We start from the raw sequence: 18,192 nt of genomic DNA, 5'->3' as shown, positions 1-18,192 counted from the left end.
CTCTTCATAACTAGTTATGGAGTAAGGTGCTTACTTGACATAATAGATGCATTATATTTGCTCTTCTGAGTAAACACAGGCCCTGTTCTGACAGTGATAGAGGGGCTGCTTCATGGTGTTCTCTTGCTACCAGATGGTGTTTTATCCATACAAGTAGACAGCAGAAATAGAAAGAGAAGAGGGAAGGCAGAGAGGGGAAGAGGAACAAATAAAGAAGGAAAGAAAAAGAAAAGGGCATAGTTATGAATAGTCTGCGCAACTAAATGCTTATACACATACAATGCAAGCAAAGATCAAACAACTTCCTACTTGGCATGAGAGTAAAATTCTAATGCAGTTTTCACTAAGGGATCATGAGACTACAAGGAAAATTAGCTTGTAATGCTTGGATATGTAATTTGTAGATGTCATAGCTGGAAAAATGAATCTGGTAGTATTTTATGTAGCAGTAGTAGTAGTAATAACAATAATAACAATAACAACAATAACAATAACAAAAAATAATTAAAAAAAACATTATCTTTGTATATATATATATATATATATATATATATATATATGTGTGTGTGTATTCTCCACAAAAACTTATATTTAAGATGTTGTTCACAAAATATTTTTTTTTAAATTAATTTAATAAGGAAGACCCTCAAGGTTTTTTAGATTTGACGCACATGTTTACAGTAGATGACAGTGTGGAGCACTTTCATCAGCTTTTCATTTAAATAAATAATTAGCTGAATATTGCTCTCTGCATTAACCCTTGACAAATTGCCTACATACAAATTCAGCTTCATATACACACACGAGCAGCAAAATAAGAAGAGTAAAAACATTGATTATTCCACAAAATACATGTATAGTTTATGCAGTGATAAAGTATGAAGTCTTATTCAAGGAGGAAAGCATATGAGCCACAGTTTCAACAATGTTTCAGTATTTTAGTATTTCAGTCATATTTGGTTGCCACTAAGGATCTCACATTGAGCCTTTGCGATCTACTAATGTCTCCTAGCCCAAAGACATGAAGCCGGTCGCTAATAACCATGGTCAAGTAAAAGCTTGAGCTTTTTTCAGGAGTCATTTATATATAAATATTGACCGTATTGACCTTAAAAAAAAAAAAAAAAAAAAAATTGGACAAAAAATTTCAATTATATATATATATATATAGATATCTATATATCTATATATATATATATATATATATATATATATATATATATATATAATAACCGCAATCACAGTCCTATAATGTCCAGGTTGGTTCTAGCATGTACTGGTTGCCTGGGCATGATAGGGGTGTGAGTGTTGTTAACAATTATATATATTAATATTGTTATATAATTTAATTTTTCTGTCCAATTTTGGTGTGTTACTTACTTTTAATAAAAGTGTGGTTAACACACCAAAATTGGTCAAAAAAATCAACAAGAATATTATATACTTTTAATAAAAGTGTGGTTAACACACCAAAATTGGCCAAAAAAATCAACAACAATATTATATAACTAATTATATTGCTAACAGCAATCACACTCCTATCATGTCCAGGCAGCCTGTACATGCTGGAACCTGGGCATGATAGGAGTATGATTACAGCCTCCCTATGCCATGCTAGCCCACCCCTGATGAGCGGTAACCGCTACTGATGGACAGTAATTGTGTGCGTTTGTGTGTTAGTTACAGTGGGGGCAGGGGAGCACATTGCTTTACATGCTCAATGGGACAGAAAGTGCCATCGCTATCTGCTAATGTTACTCAGTCTCTTTGTGAGCACTTCTGGAAAATCCCTCTAAACCCAAATACTTCCAAAAACGCATAACTTGTCATATAAAAGCTATATCATTAAGCCTTCTTTACAGTAGGAAGCTCTACGCCATAAAAGTTTTTGTGTTTGAGACATTTGCGTGTTGCTAGCTTTAATTTTAGAATAAAAATAACAGAACTTTCAAGACATTTCTCTGCTTGTAATTGTATAGTTCAACAACCATATTATATGTGCATGCTGAGAAATTGAGGCATAATTATGTTGTCTCATTGGATTATTTCAAAGTTTGTGTAGAACAGTACAAAATTTCTCGTTTTAATTCAAATCAAAGGGTGAATGAGATATGTGCGCGTATTTAACATTTCATTATGAAGTGAAAATGTGATACCAGTAAAATGTCAAGTCATTGTTACAAGGTCTGTACTGAAACCCAGTGACCTTTCTACCGAAAATTGGCTTTTTTCCTTTTATTCTTTATTTTTCACAGTCTAGTTGTGTTCCATCATTGAACATTTTTTAACTGGAAAATATTATTTGTAATTCGGTAACCTAAAACATGAAGCACAGTAACTGAAGAAAACAGTAAGTAACTGGCAAATAATAAACTCAAAATATAAAGATTGTTATGGGCTTTTATATTAATATTGTTTAATCTACAGTTAACAGCTATAGCTGGCAAAATAAACTCTGTGTTGCTTACATGTAACCTTTTTAGACAGTACCTATCAGTCTGCAAGTTCTCGCTAAATGAAGTACATATTATTATTATTAAATCCATAATGAGAAATACCATTCTTAGTACTGTTGAAAGTGAAAAGCCTTTCTCAGAATTAATTCCTTGCAAGTTCTAGCTTCAATACGGTTTATTTGGGATGGGCTGACCTGGGGCCAGTCCTACTTCTTAAAAAAGGCCTGGCCCAATGAGAACCGACCCACTGAGACCCACTCCGGCTCACTCTGTAAGACAGGCGCTCATAATGCAATGTTGTGTGTTCGGTCAAACACATCTTTTGCAACCCAAGTAGCTAAAGGACAGTGAAAGAGATAAATACATGTGGGTTTTTTGTAGATGACACCCCAATCTAGATACATCGTCTTGTCCTCTTTCTGGATGGCATTCTACTTCCTAATGCTCAATATCTATAACACTTTATTAATGGTAATTATTTACAAGCCAGGTCAGGAACCGAGATGGGAATTCAGACAACCAGGGTCAGGAATATGGAAATCAGCGATGTCAGGAACAAGCCAGGAGTCAGGAGTCATGCGCGGGAAATCAGGAAGACAGGATTATGTACTTGAAGCCAGAAACAACATGAGGGCAAGGAGTAAATGAACCTTGGCTTTTTAACCCCTTAAGGACCAGGCTCATTTTTCGTTTTGTACCCTGTGGGACCGCAGCTGTTTTGACACTTTTGTGGTGCTTGTGTTCAGCTGTAATTTTCTCCTCACCCATTTAGTGAACCCACATAAGTTATATATTGTTTTTTTCAGGACAAGATGGGCTTTCTTCGGATACCATTATTTTGATCGTATCATCTTATTTACTATAAAAAAAATAAAAAAAACATGGTGAAAAATTGAAAAAAACACATTTTATGACTTTTATTTGAAAAATCTTTTACTCACCTAAAAAAGCAAGTAAAAAAACTAGCTAAATAGATTCTACTACTTGTCCTGAGTTTAGAGATACCCAATGTTTTTATGTTTTTTTGCTGTTTTTTGTAAGTTATAGGGCAATAAGTACAAGCAGCGTTTTATGATTTCCAAATCTTTTTTAACAAATCTGGTCATTCTGCCTCCATCTCCTCTTTGGAATATCTTTGAAGCGGGTTAACTCAATTTAACCCATTTAAACCATATATTTTTGAAAACTAGACACCCCAGGGTATTCCAAATGCTGTTATTTTAACCCTTTCCATGCACCAATTATAGAACTACACTTTGTCAAACTTTGTAATAGTATTTATTTTTTATTTTTTTTTCACACAAATTGTACTTTAGTTATAGATATACAGGTTCTGGTATATGTCACTGTCAAACAACCCCCCAATATGTGTTCAGGAACATCTCCTGAGTACAGCGATACCCCACATGCATGGGTTTGTCAGATTGTTTGGCTGGTAAAAGGCTACTTTTGGGGCATGCGTAATCCAGGTGGTCATTTGGTCATTCTGCCTCCATCTCCTCTTTGGAATATCTTTGAAGCCGGTTAACTCAATTTAACCCATTCAAACCATATATTTTTGAAAACTAGACACCCCAGGGTATTCCAAATGCTGTTATTTTAACCCTTTCCATGCACCAATTATAGAACTACACTTTGCAAAACTTATTTTTTTTCCACACAAATTGTACTTTAGTTATAGATATACAGGTTCTGGTATATGCCACTGTCAAACAACACCCCAATGTGTGTTCAGGAACATCTCCTGAGTGCAGTGATACCCGACATGCATGGGTTTGTCGGGTTGTTTCAGATTTAAAATGCCACATTTGGGAAGTGCGCTTTTTTTCTCCATTTTGGTCAGTCTGTACCTATGCCCTATCTTTGAGCTAGGCCACTCCAATTTACCCCATCAGCCATTTTTTTTATATATTAGACACCCCTTGGGTATTTGAAGTGCTTTTATTTTAACTCTTTGTTGAGATTTTTGAGAAATTTTAGCACTTGCTCAAAATAATAAACTTTATTTTTTTATTTTATTTTATCTTTTTAATACTTTTTTTTAATGCAATGTACTGGATGGTTCATCTAGTGACATCACTGCATAATTATTTTTAAATGTTAGCACATTTTTTTTATTTTTTTTCCATTTTTTTTTTTTTTATTTTTTTTTTTATATTTTACTAATCACATAGTGATTAGAAAGCTGGGCTCCATTGACTTGCATGGTTGAATGCAGTACCTGTATTCAACCTGCAAGTGGAGCCAGAGTTCTCTAGAGGGTCTGGAGACCGTCTAGCTAACTCTATCATCTTTATTGTTTATTTTCCCGTACCGCCGCCATCTTGCTTGATGGCGAAGATCACCGGCAGCGGCGGCTGTGACCGCTCTCCGGAGCGGTCACAGCCCACCCAGAGGTAAGTGTTTGGTGTCGCTGGATGCCTCCTGATTGAGGCATTCCAGCGACACCATTTAAGTTTAGGAGGCGATCGTCGATCGCCTCCTAAACGCTTTTAAAACGGGCGTCCGCCGCCATACAATGTATGGCGGCTGTTGACGCCCCGGGGAGGGGCCAGACATGGCCCCCGATGCCGATCTCGGCGTTACTGAATGCCTCGACATCGAGGCATTACAGTAACGCCGTTTAAGCGAAGAAAGTGATCGTTGATCACTTTCTAAGCTTATTTTATTTTATGATGGTTCAGGACCGTCAAAGGTCATTTAGCGACCTTCATGTCATGACGGTCCTGAACCGGCAAAGGTCGCGAAGGGGTTAAATAGCCAGAAGGGGTTGGCTGTGGGCTGGATAATGAACTGGTCCAAAGGAGAGTAGCCATGGTAACTAAGGAGAAGTTACCAGACAGGTGAGTAACCCTGACAGGCTGTTAACCCCTTAATGACAATTGCCGGTACATGGCACATCATGCACTAACTTCCAGTTAGTGACAATTGACGTGCCAGGACCGTCATGGCTTTCAACGGGTGCAGAAAGCGATATACGTTCGCTTTCTGCGCCCAAATGATGTTGCTGTAATGGCTCGATGTCGAGGCATTCAGCAACACAGAGATTGGCATCAGGGGCCATGCCTGGCCCCTCCCCACAGCGCCAACATCTGCCATACACTGTATGGCTGCGGACGCCTGTTTTAAATGGTGTCGATCACGAGGCATTCAGCAACACTGAACTTCCACCCCAGGGCGCGCCGTGACCACTCCGAATAGTGGCATACCTGGGAACTTCTGGCCTCTGGCTACCCGGAGCCTTTCTTTGCGGGACACGGCGAAGACTGCCCATTGGCGTCAGCGGGCGGTCCCGTGACATCGGAGGGAGTTCCCTGTGATGTCAGCGCGAGGTCCCCCCTGACATCAGTGGGATGGATTGCAGTCACAACCGCCACTGCAAATGATTTTGCCACTCCCAAGATGGTGGCGGGTCCTTTCGTAAAATAATGGAGTTGAAAAGAGTTCTCAGGAGGGTCTCTCCAAACCCTCCTGAGAATCTGGCTGCACTTGCAGGTTTAATACAGGTACTGCATTCAACCATGCAAGTCAATGGAGCCCAGCTTTCTAATCACTATGTGATAAGTAAAATAAATGAAAAAGAAAAAAGCGATGTCTTAATTAACATCGGGGAAAGGAAGGCCATATGTCTAATTTCCAACTTGAAAAATGCACACATCCCCAAACAACCAACAAACCCATGCAAGGGTGGTATCACTGTACTCAGGAGCGGTTGCTGAACACATATTGCGGTGTTGTGTGACAAGGAGCTGTAAATTCATACCTAAAGTACAATGTGTGTGGGAAAATTCACACAAAAAATACTATTGCTAATTTTTACAAAGGCTGGTGAGTTAGTGCATGAAAAGAGTTAAAGTACCAGCATTTGAAATACCCTAGTCTAGTTTTCAAAAAAAATATATGGTTTTATTTGGCACACTGAATTGGCCAGGCTCAAAGATGTACCAAATAGGGCATGGGCACAGGATCACCAAATAAAGTTCAACATTGAAAAATGTGCATGCCTCAAATGTGGCCCTTTTGCCCCAAAACAGCCAGGCAAACTCATGCATGGGGGGTATCACTGTACTCAGGGGATGTTGCTAAACACATGTTTGGGTGTTGTGTGACAGTGCTATATACCAGGAGCTATAAATTCATACATGAAAAAAACCTGCAAAACAATAACCACTGCAAAGTTTGACAAAGAATGGCGATAGAATTAGTGCATGGAAAGAGTTAAAATATTAACATTTGAAATACACTGGGGTGTCTAGTCTTCAAAAATGTATGATTTGATGGGGTAAATTGTATTGGCCGGCTTCAAAGATACCTGAAATGGCACATGGGGGGAAGAATTACCAGATTTGGAAAAATGGTTTTGAAATAGCAAAACCCTACTTATTGTCGCATAACGTGCAGAAAAAAGCAGAAAAACATAAAAAACATTGGGTATTTATAAACTCACGACAAACAGTTAAATATATGTAGCAGTTTTTTTCATTAGCTTTTATAGCTTTTAAAAAAGATTTTTCAAGTAAAAGTCAGAAAAAGTAATTTTTTTCTACATGTTTTCTTATATTTTATATTTTTCAATGGTAAATGATATGATACAATCAAAAAAATGACATCTAAAGAAGAAGGCCTTCTTGTCCTGAAAAAAAAATATAACTTGTGTGGGTTCAATAAACGAGAAAGAAGAAAATTACAGCTAAACATGAGCAGCGCAGAAATGTGAAAACAGCCTTTGTCACGAAGGGTACAAAAAATAAAATCAGCCTTTGTCACAAAGGGGTTAATTAGCCTTCAGCTGTGTAATAACACTCAACTAGAATCACCTACCTAACCCATCATTCTTCATCTGCTGCTTTCAAATGCCAGTCCCTTTGCTGGCTCTACATACCCTTCACATTTCAAGCTACGGGACCTAGCCTGAAGAACCATTAACAGCGTGCCACCCATTTATCTGCTCCCTTTTGCCAAATAACCTCCTGACTGTTCACTTTGTTCAGCCTAAGTTGTCTCTCCTGAACTTTTATCACCTCGTCTCACAACAAAGTGCTTAACCTCTTGGAGGGTTGGACCTACACCATCAGGGGCCCTTGAGAACAATATGCTGTTGGCCCTCTATTTTGAAAAAAAATATTGCCCGGTAATGTCTAGGTCTGGGGCCCTTCCAGGGTCAGACCATTGGTCCTTGACTGAGCAACCACCTGGTCCACTCCAGGCCCGTGGTGAATGCCAATATAATGGTTATAATCTGTTTACATGTAAACTTTATAATGTTGTCTTTGGAGGAAATAACCGAAGCGTGATTATATTTAGGTACCTGGAATGTCCTCAGAATGCTTAGCAAGAATTCAGTGCAGGACCGCAAGTGGACAAAGTAACAGAAAACATATGCGGTAAGGTCTACACCACATCCAACTGTCAGTTTTGTGAAGCAGCAGCAGTTTTGGAGTGGAGTCCATTGAAAAGAGTACCGTATTTGCTTGATTATAAGACGACCCCCCAAAATCTGAATATTAATTTATGGAAAAAAAAAAAAAGCCTGAATATGACGACCCTATAGGAAAAAAGTTTTACTAGTAAATATTAATTCATATAAACTATGTGAACATTTTTTTTTTTAATAAAAGCTATGATTGAGAAAAATATTTTGCTTTTATTTTATTTATTTTTTTCCAACCTGCACCCCCAGTTATGCACACCTTCCCCCTGGCTTGCCACTTTGCCCCAGAAATGCCTTATAGCCCCTATATGCCACTGTGCCCCATGATATGCCTTTTGACCCCCTATATGCCACTCTGGCATTTAGGGGGTTAAAAGGCATATTATGGGGCAGAGTGGCATATAGGGAGGTATAAGGCATTTCTGGAGGCAGAGTGGCATTAAGGGGGTTAAAAGGCATTTCACAGAGCACTCTGCCTCCAGAAATGCCTTATGCCCCCCATTTAACACTCCCGCCCCCTCCCTTTTCCAAACTTACGGGGAACTCTGATCTCTGACAGCCGGGGAAGGTCTGTGCGATGGACGCAGACAACCCCCGCCGCCAACCGCACCTCCTCCCGGTTGCAGCTGAAGTTGTCTACGCGAATCGTGTAGAGCTCTACACGCTGCCCGGACTACGCACCAGGGACTCAGGAGGATCCAGGTCCCCTGCATCGCTGCGGAGGATCTGGATCTTAGTCTGATAGTCAGACCTAGTTGAGGTCTGATTATAAGACGACCCCGAGCAAATATGGTAATTTCCGGTGCCTCTAGGTTATGATAAAATGGGTGAAGCATACATGGTTGAGGGTGGTGCTACTTCACTCCTCTGTTCTATTAGTGCACCAATATCATAGTCATCAAGGTAATTTTTGCTCTGGAGACATACCACATAAATCAGGCCTGTGACGGCAATATTATTTTACTAACACCTACAAACGAAGCACAAAATCTTTCCTTTCTTGGTGACCTCATAACGCTGCATTGTGTATCTGTTTAGATACAATGTAAGTTTTACATCACAAGGAAGGTTTGACGTTTTACAGCAGACAGAAAACATGGTAAGACTAGATAGATAATAACTCTTCTCTGCTGACAAATAGTATGTTGCTATTTGAACTAAAAGTAACATTGCTAGCACTGTAAAAATTCTTATTTGTCACAGAGTATCAAGCTACAGTGAAAACATTATGCATGGCATGCAAGTTCAACTGCATTTATATTTATTTTTTCTCTGCCGATGTCCTTTTGAAATTGCAGCATACCACTAATGTCACACTGTGCCTATGTACTATAAAACATGTATCATCCGAACAGATTGTTACAGGCATTTAACTGGGACAACCTCTAACATTTTAATATCATACTGAAAATATGCCTTATATAATCTCTCAACAAGTTACTGATCATTTTCCTTGGCCTTGCCTGGTCTTTTACAGTAGTAATAGTACAGCTATTTCTATGAAGAGCAAACCAACATCAAGTCATCACTTCACATCTCCCAGATCTCCCTCTTTGAGACCCAAATCTCTCTGTTTCCTAAAAAGTTACGATAATATGTATAACAGCAGAAAACGTATTTGTAAATTGAATTGTTTAAATGTGCTGTTTCCCCATAGACTTTTTTTCTCAAGCTTCCTAGATATTTGATATCATTATGTGCTTCTGTGGCATAAACGTATTCATTTTTCAAGGTCTTCTAGTTTAAAGAGACCTGTCACACAAAACACCTCACTCCCTCACACCTAACACACATCACTCCAATCACACCTCTCACACAAAACACCTCACTCCCTCACACCTACTGTATACCAGAAGGCACACCACACCCGTCACACATCACTCCCATCACATAAATCGCACAAAACACCTCACTCAATCACACCTATGACTCCTGTTACACCTATCTCACATTATAACTCAGTCCCGTCACATTATATTAGGGTATGTAGAGCTTTGCTGTTTTATTTGCACAAGCATGAAATGGCAGGTGGAAGTTGCTGTATGCAGTCAGACTGCTGTGATGCAAAACAAAGAGATGGACTTTGGAGGAATGACAGGACTCTGATTCTAGGCAACTCTATTATTTCAATAAACATTTAAACACGTTTCTGTGACTTCTCTGTACATGATGCAGCACTCATCTTGGGGTATTTTAAAAGGTCCACTAAGTGGAACAGAACCTTTAATTAAAATTTTATTTATTTTTGGAGCGCATTTATTTTCCTCAATACCTGCTGAAACAGTCCCTCTATGCTCTGGTTCAATCATGATTCACATAGTATTAATGCTGCTCCTTCTGTTGCTGTACTAGGTTGTGATCTGATACAGATATCTTCTTTTTTTTTTACTTGCAGAATGCTCATAAATTGACAGATTTAAAACATATCATGAAACATTCTGAACCCCAAGGCTCATTAAACTGCGGCTCTGGTTGGTGCTGGACATGCGTGACAGGGGTGTCTCTAAAACAGTATATCATCACAGAATGTTTTTTGATTCAGAGGTCAGCAGGTGATATTTTAGTCAATATTAGTTGTATTAATGACACAGGCTTGGGTTCATTATCTTAATTTTTGAGCTGCCAGGTGCAATATTCTCTGTGGTACAATAAACTGTCTACAACAAACCCTTGAAGTAAAACATTATTTAAATTTGTGACATTAGGAAAACTATTAATTATTCTTGGGCCAGAGTCATTAACCCCCGTTCGAGGCTAGGCTATGCTGCTACTTCCATCTACGCTACAGGGATCAATTAATAATTAATTAATTTTATTGATTTCAATGAAGTTAGTGGTAACATGCAATTAATTTCAATGTAATTTGGGACTTATTTGTATTGGGACTTTAGTTAATGTGTAACCTCATTTAGCATATTTCTTCTAACTATGGGGATAATTGAAGGTCACTTTATAAATGTTAATAATGAATTAAACGTTTTGACAGATTTCTTTACAGCCTACTATTATGTCACCTCTGGTGATGCCTAACTTCTGATTTGGAATATTGTGTTCATTGAAAGCAGTCCTAATTTTTTACACCAAAGTTGCCACCCCATGAGTGGCAGATCAGGTGCTGCAGTTTGTGGGCAACAGCTGGATATTCCCACCCATACGCTACGTGAGCATAAAAACATAATATACTGGATCTCATGGTACAGTATATCTTTGTCTATGTCTGTTGCTGTGTGTCTAGGTATGTTAGCATGTGTCTGTTAGCGTGCATATTTGTGTGTCTGGGTATGTTAATGTGTGTGTCCTCAGATATGTTAGTGTATGTATGTCTGCTGGGATATGTTGGTGTGTCAGAATTAGTATATTTGTTAGTGAGACAAATATTTTTGTTAGTGAGTCAAACAAGTATATTTGTTAGTGAGTCAAACACTGACCCTGTTTGTCATACCCCAAGAGAAGGTGCATTTCTTTAAATTGTGCTTTTAGTGACTATTGTCTCAGCTTTCTGTAGATGTAAATAGAGACACAACGTACTGCTTCTATTGATTGTGAACTTCATAGGCTCAGTATATCCCTACTAGTTTGTATCTTTCCAATTTCCCCCACTAGAAAGACAACTGCAGGTTTGAGTGAAGTTTTAGGGCATATTTAAGCTTAATAAAGTAGAATCTGAGTATAATGTAAACACAAATATGCAAAAACAATTTGTCAAAGGACATGATTATGATTTTACATATATATATATACATACACTCACTGGCCACTTTATTAGGTAGACCTTGCTAGTACCAGGCCGGACCCCCTTTTGCCTTCATCCATCATGGCATACTTTTCACAAGGTGCTGGAAACATTCCTCAGAGATTTTGGTCCATATGGACATGATGGCAACACGCAGTTGCTGCAGACTTGTCAGCTGCACATCAATGATGCGAATCTCCCTTTCCACCACATCCCAAAGGTGCTCTTTTGGATTTAGATCTTGTAATATTGTCATAAACTGCAGACACTCAGAGATGACTTTTAACAGCAACTTTCTTTATTTTGTTTCTTAACATCACCATATTCCTCCTTCCATGTCCCAGCTCCCAGCCAGCCAATCCCCCACTTCCTGTTTCCTGTCCAGAGTGCTCTTCACTTAAAGGGAGAGAGATGCTTACTGTATGTTACAGATCTGGTGACTGTGGAGGCCATTGGAGTACAGCAAACTCATTGTTGTGTTCAAGAAACCAGTTTGAGATGATGTGAGCTTTGTGACATGGTGCATTATCCTGATGGCAGTAGCCATCAGAGTACACTGTGGTCATAAAGGAATGGACATGGTCAGCAACAATACTCAGGTAGGCTGTCACGTTAAAACAATGGCCAATTGGTACTAAGGGCCCCAAAGTGTGTCAAGAAAACGTCCCCCACACCATTACACCACCAGCCTGAACCGTTGATACAAGAGTGGAGGGATCCATGCTTTCATGTTGTTTACGTCAAAGTCTGACCCTTGCTATCTTAATATCCAGCTGGAATCGAGACTCATCAGACCAGGCAACGTTGTTCTAGTCTTCCATTGTCCAATTTTGCTCAGCCTGTGCGAATTGTAGCCACAGTTTTCTGTTCTTAGCTGACAGGAGTGGCACCCGGCGTGGTCTTCTGCTGCTGTAGCCCATCTGCTTCAAGGTTCGACATGTTGTGCGTTCAGAGATGGTATTCTGCATACGTTGGTTGTAATGAGTGGTTATTTGAGTTACTGTTATCTTTCTGTCATCTCGAACCAGTCTGCCCATTCCCCTCTGACACCAACAAGGCATTTTCGTCCACACAACTGCCGCTCACTGGATATTTTCCCTTTTTGGGACCATTCTCTCTAAACCCTAGATATGCTTGTGCGTGAAAATCCCAGTAGATCAGTGGTTTCTGAAATACTCAGACCAGCCCCTCTGGCACCAACAACCATGCCACGTTCAAAGTCACTTAAATCCACTTTTCTTCCCCATTCTGATGCTCGATTGAAATAAACTAGTGTTTAATGCACTTTACTACAAAGACCCGTGAGTGCCCATTTTTCTTTGGTTACATATATATATATATATATAGACACAAAATTGGTGCTAAGTTTGGAGCTATCTGCATAGACACATTAGATTGTTTTTTGAGGTGGTTGCTCTTAATTTACCATATGGGATTATGAAGAAATTCTAGTGCCAACAGTGTAAAAAAAAAAAAAAAAAAAAAAAAAAAAAGGCGATATCAGCATAAACAACACATACCACGCTACTGTGAACGCGCCATTTATACAATTTAACATAAGAATTGCTGTTTACAAATGACCCATTGTTTAGATTTATTGTGTTCTGGGATAATAATCTATCAAGGCAGACTTTTCACTTTGGTGTGTCCTTATCTAGTCTTCTGAGGTGCAGAGAATGAGCCTGCCTGTTGTTAATCTTGGAACAAGGCAGGTAAAGACCTATATAAACAGGTTCTGGGAGAATCCGAAGATTATTATTTATTAATTTATACTGTGCTAGGTAAAAGTTTACTATGATCAGCATTGCTTTTGCTGTCAAAGTATTTAAAGTAAACTATACTATTAATACACTTGATCTATTACCGTATTTGCTCGATTATAAGTTGAGGTTTTTTCCAGAGCAAATGCTCTGAAAAATACCCCTCGTCTTACAATCGAGGTCGTCTTCTAATCAGACCTCATTCTGCTGGGGCCTGGCTGCTTACCGGGCTTTGGTCGCGAACAGCGTCCAGGAGAACAGGAAGCTAGCACAGTCCTCACATAACTCTGCCTCCCCCCTCTTTCCTCTGGGGGCGGGGCCAGAGAAGTTGCTCGCACAGCCGGGCCCCTGCAGAAGTCTGCGAGTGAGAGATCTGCAGTTCAGGTAAGGGGGTGGGGAAGGGTTTTTGTGATTAATGTGTGAAGTATGTGTGATTAATGGAATGAATGAGTATTTAAATGTTTGTGAATGAGTGTGTGATAGCATGGATGTGTAAGGGGGGTGGTGGTGGTAGCATGGCATAGGGAGGCTGTAATCACAATACTATCATCCCCAGGTTCCAACATGTACTGGCTGCCTTGGCTTGATAGGAGTGTGATTGCTGTTAGCAGTTATATATAGATAACCCTATATGCCACTCAGCCCCATGATATGCATTTTAACCCCCTATATGCCACTCAGCCCCATGATATGCCTTTTAACCCTCTATATGCCAGAGTGGCATATAGGGTTATAAGGCATATCATAGGGCAGAGGGGCATATAGGGGGTTAAAAGGCATATCATGGGGCACAGTGGCATATAGGAGGGTAGAAGACATTTCTGGAGGCAGAGCGGCATATAGATGGTTAAAAGGCACATCAAGGGGCAGAGTGGCAAATAGGGGGGTATAAGGCATTTCTGGGGGCAGAGTGGCAAGCCTGGGGGCAGATGTGCATAACTGGGGGGGGCAGGTTGGCAAATAAAAAATATATATTTTTCTCAATCATAGCTTTTATTAAATATGAAAAAATAGTTTACATTAATTAATATTTACTAGTAAAACGTTTTTCCTATAGGGTAGTCTTATATTCAGGCTTTTTGTTTTTTTCCTAAATTAATATTTTGATTTTGGGGGGTCATCTTATAATTAGGGTCGTCTTATAATCGAGCAAATACGGTACTTTCTTTTGTAGTACATTTCTTAAGGTAGCCTGTGGGTTACAAACCTGGTAATCAAAACAGATACAAAATATATTAAGTAAATTATCCAAGCAGAACAGCCTGCATAATCTGTGAATGAAGTCATATCTGAGAGTTCAACTTTGAGTAAATCTGACATTTCTCCTAAATCCTACATTTTACAGTTCAGTGCCCTAAAAAAAAGAATAGTGTTTACAGATTAAAATAAGAAATGCATTAATTTACTGCTCTACTATTTTCACCTTGTCAATTATTGTTCACTGGTTCAGACAGCGTATGTAAAAGTGGAGTGTGTAGAGGGACAATAATTGATTAAGCTGTGGAGGACTGGCATCTTTTGCTCGAATGGCAGAAAAAGACGAGTGGCCCCCAGCCCCTTAAGTCTACGTTCTGCCTGTTAACTAACATATGTACTAGAACACACATTTACATGCTCACTCTAAGACACACCCTTACACACGCTAGTACTCACACACGCTAACACACTCACACAATTACACATACATTTGTTTATAGCTACTCGCACATCGTGACATCTTGACAATTGGCATGTTCCAGCTGACTGGACCATTTGATTGGTTGCTATGGTGATAGGACCACTTTAAAACTCAAGATCATTTGGTCGATGCTCCGCTAGGAAATGTATGTGTTGAGAGATAATGGGGATTTATAATGGAGATAATATACTGTATTTTGCTACCTAGAGGTATCTCCACACACCACAAATCATGAATTAGCCAGCCGTAGTATGAAGCTAAAGTAGTCAGCCAGAAAAAAAACACATCACCAGGGTAGGCTCTAGGTTTCCAGGGGCCCTTAGCAAAAACATTAGGGAAAGACCCACCTTAGGTACAACAGATGAAAATGGATAAATGATACATAATACTGAATGAAGATACATTATAGTGATATAAAATTAAGAGGAATCTGTGCCTCGTGTCCCCCACGTCCTCACCTTCTTAACCTGCGTATATGTTAGTGCAACCCCTGTAACTATTGTATACTGGGCTGAACTTGAGATAAAAAGCAGCACTGGCACTTTAAGGCCAGAGGTCTCCAAGTGACGTGCATGCAGCCGCACATTACATTTTTATTTATAGTAAGAGAAAACAATGAAAAAAATTTATTGATCCATTCAGACCGAGGGTTTTCAAAACATAGGGACCAGAGTTTTTTTTGTTGGACTTCTTTGAAAATGAATAAAACATTAATTATTGGTGATAATAGATTAAAAGCATATAATAAAATAGAAAATAAATCATTTTGCAATTTTGCTTAAAATTTCTACTAAAGCAAGTTTTTTCTGCAGTGGGCCACTTCATCAGAATTGTAAACGTGCGAGGGACGCACTCATTTTTCACTGTGAGAAAATATGGCCTTTAATAAAATATGCAGATTAAAATAAAGTAAATGACACAAAACCTTTACTTTTCCTCTCACTGATTTCTGGGCCTAGAAAGGTTTGTGACTAAAAATTCAGGATAATTAAAAATGAAATACTTCTATTTATTCTAGGGATGCACCAAAATGAAAATTCTGGACCAAAACATTCACAGTTCACTTAGCCAAAACCAAAAATGATAATAAAAACTCACTTTTTTAATAAAAGTAGGAAACACACCACAATTGGACAAAAAAATTTGCAATATGACTTGGCATGATAGGAGTGTGATTGCAAACAGCAATCACACTCCTATCATACACAGGCAACCAGTAAATGCTGGAACCTAGGCATGATGGGACTGTAATTGCTGTTAGCAATCACACTCCTATCATGCCAAGTCAGCCAGTACATGCCGGTACAGGGTGGCTGTAAGCGATGTGCAGACCCCATACTGCTGGCAGCATCAATACACAAGGGGGGCAGCTAGCTAGGTTTCAGCATATACTGGCTGACTTGGCATGATAGGAGTGTGATTGCTAACAGCAATCACAGTCCCATCATGCCTAGGTTCCAGCACTTACACATCCATGCTATCACACACACACTCATTCATTCACAGATTAATTCCCTCAATCACACATACTCATTCAAACACCCTCTCGACCCCCTTACCTGCACTGCAGCTCCTCGATGCCGCTTAGACTTCAGCAGAGGGCGCGGCCTCCCTCTGCGTTCTCTGGTACTGCACAGAGGAAGCAGGACTGGAGCAGAGTCATGTGATGTCACGTGAACTCTGCTAGGTTCCGCTTCCTCTATGAAGTACAGAAGACCCTCCCACAGGTAAGTAGCAGGGCTCGAGGTGCGGCCCGCGTAAGATCGGTTGCCCTGGCTTGCCGCATGTTGGACGCCCCTGTACTAAAGTGTAGGTGGCACAGCTGAAGAATGACCCAATCTACGTTCAGCAACATCTCCTGATTATAGTCATCCCCACATACATAAGTTCAAGAGGGCCAAATCCATCCTTCACATATCACCCTATATTGCATATTCATTTTTAAAATACATTTGGCTTAAGGGATTTCTTTCCTTATTTATGATTTCCTTATAGTGGGCACTTCTTTTTTATAAAAAATAAAAAAATATTTCTATTTTTTTCCACTGTTCCAAGTGCAGTTTCACATTTATGGAAGGGGCAGAAACCTTTTTTTTTACACTCCAAACATCTTAACCAAATGGCTCTATTAGTGGTCGTCAAGGAAACCTTGACTTGCTATTATTTAAATATACCTGCATTCAAGTAGGAACACCAACCATAACATTCTGAGAACAAATGCACCAACTGGGAGTCTTAGATATGATCTCAGCAGTGTAGAACAGGAAGAGTCAGCTCTAGACATCGTGACCCTTAGAATTTGTCCCACACCATGAGACCCTGATATTGGGGCAAAAGCCCTGAGACTCAGGGGGCAAACCCGAAGAGTTCCAAGGTATGGTATGAAGCAATTTCAGTCCATTAGCGTAAAGGGATTGATGGCTCGCGTAGCACCTTTTAAAAGTTGGGCAAATATTTAGCGAACGTTCAGTTGGCTACTGCAGGGTACTCTCTTTAGAATGCGTAAGGACAAAGGGGTATCCAAAAGCGTCTGTGACGTGAACATTTTTGGTGGATACGGTGAAATTAGTGAAACCACAATGCTTGTTGAGGCCCTACATGGTAAGGACCGATTAGCTCAATCTCTCTTTCTGCATTTATATTGAATAAAGCCAATGTTTCTTCAGTCTGTTAGCCATTGCTTCCAGCAGGCAGATAGCAGTATGTTACATGTATGAATAAGTGTTTCCTTCTGAGTTCATACATCACACATGCTGAATTGGTCAATAAAAATGGCCGACCTGGTTACCCCATGGCCTAAGGATTCGGCGGGTCCCCGTGTGCAGGATGCTGCTGGGCACAGTGTGATTCTCTGCGCATAGTGCTTATGGGCTAAGGCGTTAGTCAGCCCCTGCGCGCAGGAGGACGCTTTTCATCGGCCTAGTGCTCTCCGTGCCCCGATACACCTGCACACCTGTCCATCCCAGTGGTCGCTAGGCGGGCTAGGCGCCGCCCCCTGGAGCCTGTGGCGCAGGCGCAGTGCATCCTACCGCAGGCAGGGGGCGTCAACATGGCGGAGGAGTAAGCGGTGACTGCTCTCATCACAACAACGCCAGCTGCAGCCGCTGCAGGACCATTCGCTCCGTTACTTGGTG

This window comes from Sceloporus occidentalis, unplaced genomic scaffold (genome assembly GCF_023333645.1).
Source record: "Sceloporus occidentalis isolate IW3139 unplaced genomic scaffold, rSceOcc1.0.p SCAF_461, whole genome shotgun sequence".
Taxonomy (NCBI): Eukaryota; Metazoa; Chordata; class Lepidosauria; order Squamata; family Phrynosomatidae; genus Sceloporus; species Sceloporus occidentalis.
The sequence above is the reverse complement of the archived record's forward strand: the minus strand, read 5'-3'. Positions refer to the sequence as shown.